The 15,265-nt window shown below is 42.5% G+C and overlaps 1 protein-coding gene across 1 annotated transcript in view; it reads left to right on the top strand.

Annotated features, from left to right (window-relative positions):
* GADL1 (glutamate decarboxylase like 1) overlaps window positions 1–15,265 on the top strand; it is a 398,137-nt gene that overhangs the window by 120,175 nt on the left and 262,697 nt on the right. The window contains exons 2-3 of the mRNA XM_032649105.1: window positions 4,083–4,206; window positions 5,170–5,253. The gene's annotated coding sequence lies outside the window, so the exon portion shown is untranslated. The remainder of the gene's footprint in view (window positions 1–4,082; window positions 4,207–5,169; window positions 5,254–15,265) is intronic.

Consider the following 15,265-nt stretch of genomic DNA (forward strand, 5'->3'; position numbering starts at 1 on the left):
CAGCAGCCCTCCATCCTCTTCTGTTAGCCAAGAATTCTAAGAATGGAGACCCGGTTGAGGTTAAAAAAAAAAAGAAAGAAAAAACGCAATTATTTGGGGTTTGTTAGGACTGCAGCCCAGGAGACACAGATCCAAGAAGCACCTGAATTGTGTTCTGCTGGACACAAAAATGGGGGAGGCTTATAAAGGCAAAACCCACAAGGTTACATAAATTGTTTATCAAGAATTAGGATTGGAGCTGGCAAGAAGTAAGGGCTCTTGCTAAGAAAGGATTGGTTGGAGTTTGAAATGATTACATAGTTGCAAAGGGGGAGGATCTTTGAAACTAGTGCATATTGTTTTAAAAATGACTGATGGGGCTTCCCTGGTGGCGCAGTGGTTGAGAGTCCGCCTGCCGATGCAGGGGACACGGGTTCGTGCCCCGGTCCGGGAAGATCCCACATGCCGCGGAGCGGCTGGGCCCGTGAGCCATGGTCGCTGAGCCTGCGTGTCCGGAGCCTGTGCTCCGCAACGGGAGAGGCCACAACAGAGAGAGGCCCACGTACTGCAAAAAAAAAAAAAAAAAAAAAAAATGACTGATGGTATCTTTTGAGTTTGACACCATTTAGAAGATTCAAGTTCTTAGGGATGCAGCATCCTGTCTGAAAGCACTTCCACCAGGGCCACCCATCCATTTTGATTTTTAAATGATCTGAAAGTATGTCATCACTTCTTTTCCTCAGTGTGCTCTGTGCAGTTCCTCAAACAAGCGCGTTAGACCAGCTGACTTCGGAGGCATCCCTGTACTCACACAGTGGTCCAAAAGTATCTACCGTATGGGTCACCCCTGCCCATACAGAGGTTGATAACCAACCTGGGATTCCCCCGTGGCAGATGGCTCTTTTCCAAGACCCATTTCTTTGGTCTCCTGCCTGGCTTGCCTATTGTTGGTTCCCAAACTGACCCCTGTACACGGAGGGCAAGGAGAGACTGAAGAAAGTGGCAGAACACTCCAGATAGGTAAGAGGCAGGTGTAACATAGGAGGCTTGTCTAGGACGTCGCAAGTAGAGGTGGATGTAGGTGGATCCCTACATCCACTGCCAGAATCTTAAAAGTTTACACAGAGGCTTTAAGTGGGTTTAGTCACGTATACTGTCTATCCAGATGGTCTCAACAGCACTATCCTATCTCAAGGCTGCATCCTTGGGGCAGCTTCCAGTGTGAGCAGGGCAGGTGGAATGTACATTCCAAGGATGCAGGAGGGGCTGCTGATTGCCCAGGTCCAGCTCAGAGTCAACCAGTGGTCATGTCCTCTCGATGGCCTCCCCCAACAGAAGGAAATGATAAATGGGTTGAGAGGTGGAGGAAAGCGAAGATGAAGCCTTGTTTCTGGTTTGGATGCCTAGGTTAGTGATGGGGAAACAGGGTTTCTTAAGGGGATTTGGGACAGAGTTGTTGAAAGGGGGGGATAAGCTCATTGCTGACAACCCAATGGGGGCTGTTTATCTTATCTTCATTCAGAATAATCCTGGTGCTTGAATTTTGTCCTTAAATGAGTTCACAAACTCAGGTAATAAGCTCAGATTGACAAGAAAAGCCAATTATAGAACCTCACAACTGTCTTTTTCTTTTTGATCCACCCATTCTTTCTGCTCAGTCTATTTGGAGCTTCCCCTCCCCTCCCCTAGGGTTTGAACCTCCGTAAGCAGTTGTGATCCCAGGGGAGGTTGCTTAGTGGGGTGAGTGGGGCTGCGCAGCTGCATCTTGGGCATCAGGCCACACAGGCATGCTGGGATGTCCTTCTTCCTGACGCCGTTGGCCTCTCGGGTCTGGAGGTCTTTGCTGCACGTGGCCTCAGATGAGGAGCATGGGATTCCCAGGGAAGCCTGGAATCACCTGCCTGGCACCGAGCTCTGCCCAGGAAACAGGTGCAGAGTCTCAGTTTCTTGGGATCCCATCTCACACCTCCCCTTCTTAACTCTCTCAAGAGGATCCCTCTCTCTTCTATATTTTCCCTCAGACTCTTTCTCTTGATATATGATCAGCACAAGTTTTAATTGGGTTAGAATTTTGTAAACCAAAGCCTGAAAGCCCATTTCCACCCTTTAAGGGGTTTCCACCCTTGAGGCATTAGACCCCTCCCTTGAGGCAATTCTAGAAAGCCCCCTCCCCTTGAACAGGAAGGGAAAGAAGGGGCAATACTAAAGGAAAAAAGATCAGTTAATACCTTAAAAAATAAAACTAAAAGAAAACAGCATCAAAAATAAAACAAGCAATGGAATAAGAATTTTCATTTCCTATTTTGGGAAAGCCATTGGCCAAAAAAGGAACAGCAAAGGCATAGAAAACAAAACATACTTGGAGTGAATAATTGTAAATATTAATTAATATTGTAACCTTTGACTTTAATAATTTGCATGTCTGTTTGAGAGAGGGTAAGTTTTTTGTTTTTGTTTTTATCCAGTCCTTGGTTTTATAGTTTCAGGCATGTATCTTGCAATCTTTCTAAAGGTATCTGACAAGTGGGCTCATAGAATTGGGAGAAAATGAGATAATAAAATTAGAGTGAATCAGAGAGTCAGCTAAGGTTAAGTAAGAGATGTCAAGTGATGCTGCACTTTCTCAAAAAGAAATGAAGGCTGTTTATACTGTTTGAGATAGGAAACTAGAGACATTTCTGGCAAGTGAGGAGATGTCATGTCACCAAATGTGTGTTTACTGTTTAAGTGTCTGTTTTATATTTTCACTCAACGTTGACACTTTGCCAATTAAGACCTCGGGTAAGTGTTAAATTCATTTATGTGGTCTGTTGACCCAAACACCAGTAGATCAAACATTTGATTCCATCTTGTAAACATTTTGGGCAAATAGAATTCCAAGACTGAGATTCGTGTTTTCTAACTGGAGAGCTTAACACTCGGAGAGTATCTGTGTCTATGGTCTGATAAGATGAGAAGGTTGGGATTCAGCTCACATGAGGGTGTATATTCACTCTGAGCATCATTGTGAGGTCACACTGCTGTTCCTACTTGAACTGTACCCAAGAGGCCCAGGTTGTGGTTTCATATCCACTTCAAATCCCTTTACTTCTCTGGCTTCAATTCCTTCATTTATACAATGATAAGGTTGGCTTGGGTCAGGGGTCAGAAATACAAACACCTACATGGGCAGGACAAGTGACAGAACCGTAAACGTGTACATTACTGTGTATCACAGCATTGCTACTTGTTTTCTTCACACTCACAAAAACAACTGTGTTGAAATTCCAGTCTCTTTCACAGATCGTTAATCTTTTCATTGGCATCCTTTCCACACACCAGCCATTGGCTCTTCTCATGGTTTGTTTTCCTAATGGAAGATTAAGTTGTATTCTTTTGCTGCAGACATGCTTTGTTGGCGTATTAAGCCCAGAAATCTTTATGTTCTAGAAAAGTCTGTCTGGCTCACATTTTTTTTTGTTTTTGGAAACACGTAGCTTGTTGTTTCTTTTTTCTATTTTTGTAAAAGACATGGATGTGATGGTACATTTTTCTTTTTTTTTATTCTATAATAAAAGCAATGATGTCACTGGGGTAATACCTGTCAGTTGACCCTCAGCCTCAGGAAGGGGAGTAATGGGGGGTGTGGGAACTGTGGCCGAAGGAGAGCATGTCCTCTGGGACCTTCCTTACCTCTGTGTAGCAGGCAACTGCCCCTCATCACCATTCGATGGTTGGCCTCTGAGAATGAGTCCAGTATGGATTTGTGTGTGTGAAAAGTTTTTCAAGAAGAGCTGTAAATCCTGATTATTTTACATGGAATTCTCCTGAGTTTTAGATGTTGACAACAAAATTTAAATTTAAATAAACATCAGTAGTAGCAATACTTAATGGTCAATGGCTCAGTCCAAGCATGAGAAAACTATGAATCTGATGCCCACAAAGCTTTGAGGCTTTTGGGCCATGTGACCTTTAAGTTCTTTTTCCCCTAGAACTTTTTTTAAAAACAAATATTTATATACCCCTTGCTACATTCTGGGCACACTTAAAGTACTTTACATATCCTAAGTCATTTAATCTCAAAACAACTTTATGAAGTTGGTGCTATTATCTTCATTTTACAGATGAGGAACTGAGGCACAGAGCAGTTGAGTGACTTGCCTAATGTCACAGAGCAAATAAGTTGTAGAGCCGGAATTCCAGCAATGGTCCTCTGCACCAGAGCCAGAAATCTCTTCCTTTATTCAGGTAAACTTCTATTTTCTATTTTTAAAAATGTCTCCTTAACAAACATTAGTTTATAAAATTTGTTGTGGACAATGAGCATATTTATTTGGATTTGTATGAAGTTAAAAGTTTAGAATATTTTTATTTTGTATGTGATAAAAAGTGTGGGTCAGTTCAATACTCTGCTTATATTAGTAGGATTGATGAGAATGAGATGCTGGTTAGGATCTTCCAATCAGATCTCATATGTAAATAAGTGGCCGCCCTTTGATTGGCTACTGATGATCCTCAGAGGAAGTGATTAATGCTTTGCTTTTCTGGCTGGCCGGGTACCTGGAGAATGTTAATACAAATGGAAATTCGGCCATATGTTTAAGCAATCTGTCACAGCAAAGAGATTTCCAGAGCTTTTTGGTAAAAGAGGTTTCTGAATGTATGTATGAGCGATATATGGCTGAGTTTTTATTTCAGCAAATATAAGGATGTATATTATCCCTTGAACTTTGTTATTAACCTCAGCTTCACCTCCGTTAATATTTACTCCGCAGGTCAATAAATCTTGATATTCACTTCAACAGAAGCCAGTATCTTCAGATTATGAGTTACTAATCTTGGCCAAACTGAAAAATTGTGTGAATATTCTTCTTTGGCTAGAGAAAATGAGGACTTTTTTGGTCTCCTTTTTCTTCAGGCTCTCTTAAATGGGAAAGTTCATTTTTATCTGAATCTTCAAACACCTTTTCAGATTTAGTGTTTGGATTTGAGGGTGTGAGTCTTAATATGAGAAGACCTTTCAGAAAGGTCTCTTTCCCATTGAAAGCACTGTAAGAAAGCAAGGGTTAAATCTTATTTTAAACCCTCCTGTGAAATACCTTGATTTTAGGGGGAACTAAGAGAGCACTGTAGCCAAATTACTGCTTTCCATCTTTGTGTTATTTACAGACATTGCTTGATTTGAGTCATAACAGTGTAATGCATTTCTAGATCCTGCCAGCAAAATACTGTGTAGATGAACAACTACATGTGGCCCATCTCAGGATACAAAACAGCAAGTGTGAAAAGACATAGGTGAGTGGATTTGCTTTCCAACAGCATAAATGCTGGGCTTGAAGTATGCAATAGAAGCAATTAGTTTGCTGTTTCAAGAGAGTATTTCTAGTCCTGTAATCTGCAGAATCATGCCTAAGTGACAGAGAAATTCAAGACAAAAGGAGATGAAAAATCATGGAAGAAGTTAGAGGTCGTCTTAGCTGGTGGCTGGTGGTTGCTTCTTAGGGGGATGGGAAAATGTAGCATTTGGAAATAGCTGTGTAGAGGGGAAAGGGTCATTGCATAGGCTGATTTAAAGAAAAAATTTCCAAGATTTTCCAAGGTGTTTGATTGGGGGATGGAGGGTAGGGGAACCAGGAAGTAAGGGTGGGGATTTGTTAAATGTGGTGGGAGACTCTGGTTAGGCAAAGCCCCTAGAACCCTGTTTCTCAAATATGGTCCTGGGACCAGCAGCATCAGCATCACCCAGGAACTGATTAGAAATGCACATTATGAGCCCCATCCCAGAGCTATTGAAACTCTGGGGGTGGGACCTAGGAAAACGTGGTTGGACAAGCTTTCCAGCTGATTGTGAAACACACTCAAGTTTGAGATCTATTGCACTAGGGCCCAGACTTTTCAACCTTATCTGTACACTGCAATTCCTCGGGGAGTTTCCAGAATAATGATGCCTGGGTTTTACCCCAGAGGTTTGATTTAGTTGGCCTGGGGTACGGCCTGGACGTCAGGATGTCTTACAGCTTTCTAGATGATTTTAATGGGCAGCCAGGAGAATTACTCTAGGGCAAGTTCCAATCCTAAATTACTTTTTCAGATTTAATTCTCTCTTTTTCACATCAAATATTTTATAATGCTTCCTTTACTATCCTGAAATGAAATTTATATGAATATTATTACTTATGCACATATTTTTAACTGAATATAAAGGAGAAATGACAGAAAAGTAATTTGTTATAATATGAATTTCGAACATTTTAATTTGTGAGTCTGACTACACTTACAGTGAAGCAAGCAGATGCTCGCATTGAGTTATTATCAGTGTGACAGTTGCAAATGCAGATTGATCCAGAAGTGTTGAACCGGCAACTCAAAACTAAACCGTGGGCGACATTACTGCTGGGTTGGGGGAGGGGCATGGGTTTCTGAACAGAACAGATCTTGGTAAAGTTTCTAACAAAATAACCATCCGTTTTCTATTTCTCTGAGCCCTTGTTCAAAGCTTGCACTTAAAAGGAGCAGTGATTTATGGTAGTGGATGCCGTGGTACCTTGCTAGGCTGCTCCTCCAGGACTGAAGCACCTATTTCCCCAGCTGCTGGCAGTGCTGTTGGCTGATGGCCTTCAGCTGATGGTCCTCTTTGGGTCTTGCCCTCAGCTGTAGGGGCTGCCTTGCCCGAGATCTCACCAAGATCATGCCCGCTACTCAGGCATAGATGGCATTTGATGTCTGGTCAATGCTGGGCTGTAAGTGTGGCAGCCCTCCTGCCTTCATTCAGGACACCTCCGAAGGGCCACCTTGGCTATAGTCTCCCCGTTGGATTGGCCGAGACCTTTGCTTCAACTGCATCGCCGCTCAGATTCTCTCCTTACCAGCCCTGCTCCCCTCAGTTCCCCAGGAGTGTTGATTCTGAGAATAGTCTGCAATAAACTTCCTGCTACAGATCCATCTCAGGGCCTACTCCCATGGGAACTGACAAGTAATACTGTCCTTAGGAAGAAAACCTGAGTCCTTTACTAGTCACCTGGGTTACAGTTATCTCAAAAGATTCTCGTTTAGTATTTTATCCCATGAGAGCAGCTACATTGAGACAGATGGCGACAAAACTGGAATTGCCTTTGGCAGAGGGACTGTTGGAAGGACCAAAGCAGGCAGGTAGAGGAAGGCTGAGGCAGTGAGAATAGAACGGACACTGGAGTTGTAAGTGCTCAGACCAAATTCCTGGGAATTGATCTGGTAGAGACACTGCTAAATTCAGAGGCAGGGTAGCCTCAAGCAAAGATGTAAGTGAGGCAACATTTGTTTTACTTTTCTCCAGTGCTTTGTTTCTCTCCTTGGAGTCTGAAGCTCTCAGAACCTACTCCCTGGAAAAGATCTGATAAGCTATTTACCCCCTAGTGTGAATCTAAGTCAACAGTTTTGTTTTTTCTCTTCCAGAGATATTTGCATTTTAAGTATTTTTATGGAATAACAATTGTGGTCCTTGGTTAAAAGGAATTTTACGAAACTGCTTACATCCAAGGATTGGGGATAGGCAACAGGGAGTCTTTCCTCTTCTCACCCACTCAAAATCTGTTCTCATTGTAGAGTTTTTTAAGGTCACACAAGAGTGAGAATGGGGTACCCTAGCAGGAATGTCTGTGAGCTCTTTGGGAATGAGTCATTCATGAATTTTATTTCCCTATCCCCTTGGAAACTGATGTATAAATACAAAGAAAAGCCCTATAGTTTTGGTTTTAAAGATAGAGTAAATCTGAAAATCTTCAGTAGTCTGGACGTATTGTTAGAATCATGAGTGTGTTTTTTTCTAAATATTTATTTATTTATTTGGCTGCACCAGGTCTTTTTTTTTTTAACATCTTTATTGGAATATAATTGCTTTACAATGGTGTGTTAGTTTCTGCTTTATAACAAAGTGAATCAGTTATACATATACATATGTTCCCATATCTCTTCCCTCTTGCGTCTCCCTCCTTCCCACCCTCCCTATCCCACCCCTCTAGGTGGTCACAAACCACAGAGCTGATCTCCCTGTTTGCACCAGGTCTTAGCACACGGGAACTTCATTGCCGCGTGTGGGATCTTCGCTGCGGCATAAGGGATCTTAGTTGTGGCATGTGGGATCTAGTTCCCTGACCAGGGATCTAACCTGGGCCCTCTGCATTGGGAGTGTGGAGTCTTAACCTCTGGACCACCAGGGAAGTCCCATGAGTGTGGGTTTTGAAAAACTACTATAAAAATGTGAGAAAACATCTGTAAATTTTATTTATTTGTAAAGTCTTTACCAAAAGGTGTGCGGTCTTGGCCCAATAATTTTGTATCTCTGGCCTTTAATTGCTTTGCCATGAAACAGATCATTATTCAGATTCCTCTCATGAGATTATTTCTCATCCTCCTCTTCAATCATCTTAATGAAATAGAAGGAGAAATGAAAAAGTGAAAGCAATGAGAACAACTTTAAGAAGTCTCTGTAAAGGACTCCGTCCTGGGCTTCCCTGGTGGCGCAGTGGTTGAGAGTCCACCTGCCGATGCAGGGGACACGGGATCGTGCCCCGGTCCGGGAAGATCCCACATGCCGCGGAGCAGCTGGGCCCGTGAGCCATGGCCGCTGAGCCTGCGCGTCCGGAGCCTGTGCTCCGCAACGGGAGAAGCCACAACAGTGAGAGGCCCACGTACCGCAAAAAAAAAAAAAAATAAAAATAAATTAAAGGACTCCGTCCTCTTTAGCAGCCCTGTCATTCATTTGTTCATTCATTCATTCATTCATTCTGCAACACTGACTGTCCACACTGAGCTAGGTCTAGGCCTCGGTCCAGAAGCAGAACAAATAAAGAGGCCCTAGTTTATGACCTTGAGTAATTCCAGTGTAGTGACATCTTTCTTGATCTGCCGACTCTCGGGGCACGACTTTATTTACTGCTCACATTAGTTGTGTCCTTGGCCATAAATTAGCTATGACTTTGGGTCTTAAGTGTGGCGTGTGTGAAAAGCCCCCGCATGCTGTTGGCCAGGGTGTTGTTTGCATAATGTGTTGACTGTGCGTGTTTAAACAACACGTTGGCGGATCATTAATACTAGGTACAGTTACCGAAATGAAACCCTTGAGAATTTCTTCCCTTAGTAATCTGAAGTCTTGCCAACTTTCATGCCTTTCCTGAAAGCAAATAGCTGGTTTTCTTTTTACCTCTTTTTGACCTCTTTTACCTCTTTTTCAACCACTCAACTAGTTAGAAGTTATTTGGTTAAGCTTTCTGAGCCATAAATACAATGTTTTCTAATGAAATTATACAAAATCTGAGGAAAAAATCCCAACAATAGGATGCCATGATTTTCTGAGAATGTTCTTTATCCATAAAACAATTTAATACAGTTGTTATTAAATGTAATAGTTCTTTGATAAGTGCACAGTGACATGGTTAGTAGGTGTAACTTGCAGTTGTACAGAGCAGAGTTCCCTCCTGTGTGCCTATCACTGTTCTGGGCTGGGGCTCCTGTGGGCCCATCATCATTCTGGGCTGGGCTCCTATGTGCCCATCACTGTTCTAGGCTGGGGCCTGCAAGCAATGAACAAGACAGACATGGATCCCTGCCCACGAGGAGATGGCATTCTGAGTGGAGAGAGAGAATTAACACTGCCAAATAAGTAAAGGTGTTGAACACTGTGGGAAAAAAATAAAAGAAAAAGTAGAGTAGAATCAAGGAGAATCTAGCATGCTGAGGTGGAGAGTAGCTGAGGTGTTAAGTAGGGATGAAGGTCAGCTTCACTGAGGAGCAAAGACATAAAGGAGGTGAGGGCTGGAGCCAGGGGATGACTGGCCAAACGGGCACTTTAGGCAGGGGGCTGACGAGAGCAACGCCCCTCAGGTGGAAATGCCTGTCATGTCCCAGGAGCTTCAGCCAAGTGAGCAGGGAGAGAGGAGCAGGCAGGAAAGTCACAGGGCTTTGGAGACCCCTATGACCATTACTATGAGGCACATGGGAAACCACTTGCAGGCCTTTGAGCAGAGGAAGAGCATGATCTGAGTCATGTTTTTAAAGCATCACCCTGGCTGCTTTGTTGAGTGTTGACTGTAGGGTTACAGGAAGAATGGGGGGATATTGCAATAGCCCAGGAAAAGGAAGATGGTGGCCAGTACTATGATAGCAGAGGTGGACGTGGTGAGAAGCCATCAGATTATGATGGAACCAAAAGGATCTTCTGATGGATTGGATGTGAGTATGAGAACATGAGAAGCGTCCCAAATTGTTGTCCTGTGGAAGGATTGGATAACTGGAAGGGTTAGGTTTCCAACAACTGAGATGAGTAGGCTATGCAGGGTGTAAATATTTTAAGGGTTCAGTTTGGACATTCTGAGATTGCCGTGTCTATTAGACTTCCAGGTGGAGACAGTGATATATACAAACCAGCTAGAAGTCTGAACTAGAAATGTAAATTTGGGGTTTACATTAAAAAGTTGTTTTCTCTCATTCCTCATGATTATTACCGTCATTGTTATTCTACTTAATAATAGGAGCAGAGAGAAGTAGAGGAACAATCTTGGTGTTTTTGACCTCAATTTCCTAAAATTGGCAGTTTGATTTGAAAAGTAACACTATTTTGACAAGAGTTGCTCTGTTATAAAAGAACTGTCTTGGGCTTCCCTGGTGGCGCAGTGGTTGAGAGTCCGCCTGCCAATGCAGGGGACACGGGTTCGTGCCCCGGTCCGGGAGGATCCCACATGCCGCAGAGCGGCTGGGCCCATGAGCCATGGCCGCAGAGCCTGCGCGTCCGGAGCCTATGCTCCACAACGGGAGAGGCCACAACAGTGAGAGGCCCGCCTACCGCAAAAAAAAAAAAAGAACTGTCTTGTTGGATCATGGAAAGGGAAGTTAAAATTATTGGGCGGCCACAGTTTATGTGACAGATGCATCACTGAGAGAATCTGATCATTAAAAACTCATGTCTTTTAAGACTCATCCTGGCCAAGGATGACAGGAATTTTGATATACCAGCTAAATTGGTGGTTCCATATGGCAATAGTGTCAGCATAGTTTACGACCCACATTGTCCCCATCTGTATGGGAAGGAGCTCTCCTATGTTTCTCCCTTATGCACAAACTGCTGCCACACTCACACTTCTGACACCAGCTATGTAGGTTTTTCCCCCACACCAAGCAGTCCTCTGCAACACCAGCTGGGCATCCTGCAATTCAGTTCAATTCTGACACTAATTGGAGTTAGTGTCGACTCCACAGGTTAAGGGCTCAGTCCCACAGGACTGCTGTCTCACCTCAGATGCCAGTTGTGTGTCCTAGGTTGTCACCTGGGCTTCTGACCGACTAGCTATAAATTGCAGGTTCCCACGATTCCTTCCACAGGTTCTGTTGTTTGCTAGAACAGCTCACAGAATTCCGGGAAACACATACTTATTTTTACTGGTTTATTATATAATAAAGAATGTGATGAAGGATACAGATGATCAGCCAGATGAAGAGATACATGGGGTGAGGTCTGGAGGGGTCCTGAGCACAGGAGCTTTTGTCCCCATGGAGTTGGGGTGCATCAGCCTCCTGGCACATGGATGTGTTCTGCCAACCTGGAAGCATGCCACAGTTAATTCTTTTGGGATTTTTATGGGGGCTTCATCAGGTAGGCACGATCATTGAATCAATCTCCAATCCCTCTCCCTTTCCCGGAGGATGGAGGGTGGGGCTGAAAGTTCCAAGCTTCTAATCATGGCTTGGTCTTTCTGGTGATCAGCCCCCATCCTGAAGCCATCCAGGAGTCCTCCAAGAGTCTCCTCCTTTGGACAAAAGACTCCTATCACCCAGGAAATTCCAAGGGATTTAGGAGCTGGGGTCAAAGACCAAATAGTAGAACAAAAGATGCTCCTACTGCCCTTATCACTTAGAAAATTACAAGGTTTTCAGGAGCTCCGTGTTAGGAACCAGGCACAAAGACCAATACATATATTTTCTATGATTTCACACCATCCTTTGAAATATTGTTTCCTTGCATTTTATATGAAGGAATTAGCATTTTTAAAAATACACATACACTGAGATTTTAATGATATTTTAAAATTCAAACCTATATAAAATGAACTTGTTTCGTAGCATTCACCTGAAGACATTAAGAAGAAATTTAGTCCAACTTTTAGAGCAGATCTTGCTATCCTCTGATCCCTATTCTCCCCTTTTCTCTCAAAATATAATATTAGAAGGCCTGGTATTTTAGCTTGACATTTGATTGCTGAAAATAAAGGCAATATTTCCCAGCCTGCCTTGCAGCTAGAGGTGGCTTAGGACTAAGTTTTGGCCAATGAGATGTGAATAGTAATGATGTGCACAATTTTCAGATAGGGACCATCATTCTCCCTTCTTCCATCTTGTTGTTTGGATCATGGCCATGGAATTCAGCTATTTTGATCCATTCAGGAAAAGGAAATATCATGGGGATGGTGGAGCAGGAAGATGGGGGCAGCCTGCGTCCCATGATGATGCCTGGAGTACCTACCTCAATCCGTTACAGAAAAGAGAAATAACTTCAATGGTTTTGTTTAAACCACTACTATTTGGGGTCTCTAGAACATGCAACCTATGTTCTCACTAATGAAATATTCACTTCCTCAAAGAGTGAAAAGATACAAAGGGCACGGGCCTGAGGCAGCATGGCTCAGCAAAAAGAAAGAGCATGGACCTTGGCATCAGGCAACCTGGATTTAAATTCCAGCCTCCCCATCTACCAGCTGTATGACCTTGACAGTGTCATTTAAATGCTTTGATACTCAACATTTGTATGTAAACAGAATAAAACAAAACAGGTAAAATATCCAACACGTAGGTTTCTGTGGAATTAAATGAGGTAACAAATATAAGGTCCGGCAACCATGTAGGCACACAAAAAATATCAGGTCTTTCCCCTCTCTCTTCATATATTCACCTGCCTACTCTAGTCCTATACTTGGAAGTGTAGTGGTTATTTCAAACCCAACACGTCCAAACTGAGCTTCCCTCTCTCTACAAATTCGCTCCACTCCTGGGTTTCTTCATCTTACTTTATCATGACTCCATCTTTCATTTGTTCAAAGTGAAAAACCTTGAGTCATTCTCTATGCTTCCCTCTCTCTCTCATAACCCACATCAATTTGTCAGAAAATCCTTCAAATAGATCCAGAATTTAACCTCCTCAACAACATTAACTGCTACCACCCTGGTCTGAGTCACCTAGACAGCCTAACTACTAAAAATTTCAGAGGTACAGTCCTGGAAACATGGCCAATAGAGATGCTTACCAATTAGATATTAAGGGATTTTTTGCATTAAGAATGGTTTCAGTTCAATTGTATATATATATATATATATATATATATATATATATATATATGAGTATCTGAGAATTATGCACCATAGTTGTGCCTTATAATTTAATTTACAGCACTTTGCAAGTGCTGTTTTGCTGAAACACGAGTGGACACTAAATGGGCAAGATTTTTTTTTTTTTTTTTTTTTTTGCGGTACGCGAGCCTCTCACTGCTGTGGCCTCACCCCTTGCAGAGCACAGGCTCCGTACGCTCAGGCTCAGCGGCCATGGCTCACGGGCCCAGCCGCTCCACAGTGGGATCTTCCCGGGCCAGGGCACGAACCCGTGTCCTCCGCATTGGCAGGCGGACTCTCAACCACTGCGCCACCAGGGAAGCCCTGGGCAGGATTTTTATTGCACTCTTAGCATGCCCTACGCTTTGTAAATTAATTAGTCTGTTTTTCAGTTTTATTTTTAAGAAGTTGCTGTTTGTGGCTGTCTTCTGCAGCACTTAACTCCCTTCTGGAGGCTTCACTGTGATGCTTTTAAAAACGAAACTGGCTGGGGAGAGGGCAGATTCTGTATTCTGCCATTTATCCAACCTAAAGAGATTCCTAAAACAATCACTAGGCATTCTTTTGTGATCAGAAGGGAACTTTAGTTACCTACCTCTCCTTTTATTCATTTCTTTTTACTCCAGAAAGAGGAGCAGTTCTGGCTGGGTCACATCACCTCTGGAGCCTTAGCCACGGATCAAGTGAATTTAAACAATCTCTTAAATAAATCACCAAGGTTCTACTTACTTTCTTTGGCAGCAGTCAAATCCTAGTGCATTTGGAATATCCTACATAATTCATCTAAGGCTCCCAGCAGTTTGAATCATCACTTTCCAGTTTTGTTCATTTTTGGCTTCTGCTCATCATTGATAGTTGTTTTCTGAGTTAGCTTCCCACTGGGAAGCACAAATGTTTCTGTATCATTGTTGAAGTTAATGTCAAGGATGGAACTTCTCTAAGCATCAGGGCACATAATTATCCAGAAGAGTGAAAGATGATGGAAGAAAGAGAGCAATGCTAAAGTCGTTTCTGGGGCACCCTCCAGGGAGGCTAGACCACCACCATCTACTCCAGGCTTCTGAGAGATGAGAACTTCAACTGCCTTTCCTGATCATGTTCTGCATACAACTCCAAATAATCCTTTGTTTCCTCTTAAAATAAAAGAAATACCTCTTAAAAGAATGAAATTACCACAGTCTGATGCTGTCGAAAGAGCAGGGACCCTGGAGTCAAGTAGATCTGCATGCGTGTCTAGGTCTTGAGCAAGGTTACTTCGCCTTTCTGAGCCTCAGTTGTCTAATCTTTAATTTAGAATCATGATAACTAATAAAGTGCTACTCTGAGTATAAAGATGATGATATATATAATGTAGCTACAGGACAGTAGGTTTTCAGCAAACATTAATGACCTCCATAGATAGTATTTTTAGGTAGAAGTATTATATTCCAGAAATATTGCAAGAGTAAACCTTTTTGCAAGAGTAAACCTCAGAATGGTTCAAATTAGGAAACATATCATCCTAGAAGAGTATGTGAATCACACATGTACAGTTTAGAGAACAATGGCAAAATGAATAAATGCAGTATGTACTCTTGTGTCTGGCTTCTTTCACTCAACATTTTTTTTTTAAAGATTTATTTTGATGTGGACCATTTTTAAAGTCTTTATTGAATTTGTTACAATATTGCTTCTGTTTTATGTTTTGTTTTTTTTGGCCGCAAGGCATGTGGGATCTTAGCTCTCTGACCAGATTGAACCCACACCCCCTGCATTGGAAGGCGAAGTCTTAACCACTAATCACCAGGGAAGTCCCAACATGACTTTTTTTATATTGACCCATATTATTGCATGTCTTGAGTGGTTCACTCAATTCAGCAGTTGAGTGTTTCTTGATGAAATGTTTCAGATATTTACATTGATTTAGCTTTATAATTGGTAGAGCTGATTGAATGCATTTTTAATGACTTATGTCTCT

The sequence above is a fragment of the Phocoena sinus genome, chromosome 11, assembly GCF_008692025.1.
Source record: "Phocoena sinus isolate mPhoSin1 chromosome 11, mPhoSin1.pri, whole genome shotgun sequence".
Classification (NCBI taxonomy): domain Eukaryota; kingdom Metazoa; phylum Chordata; class Mammalia; order Artiodactyla; family Phocoenidae; genus Phocoena; species Phocoena sinus.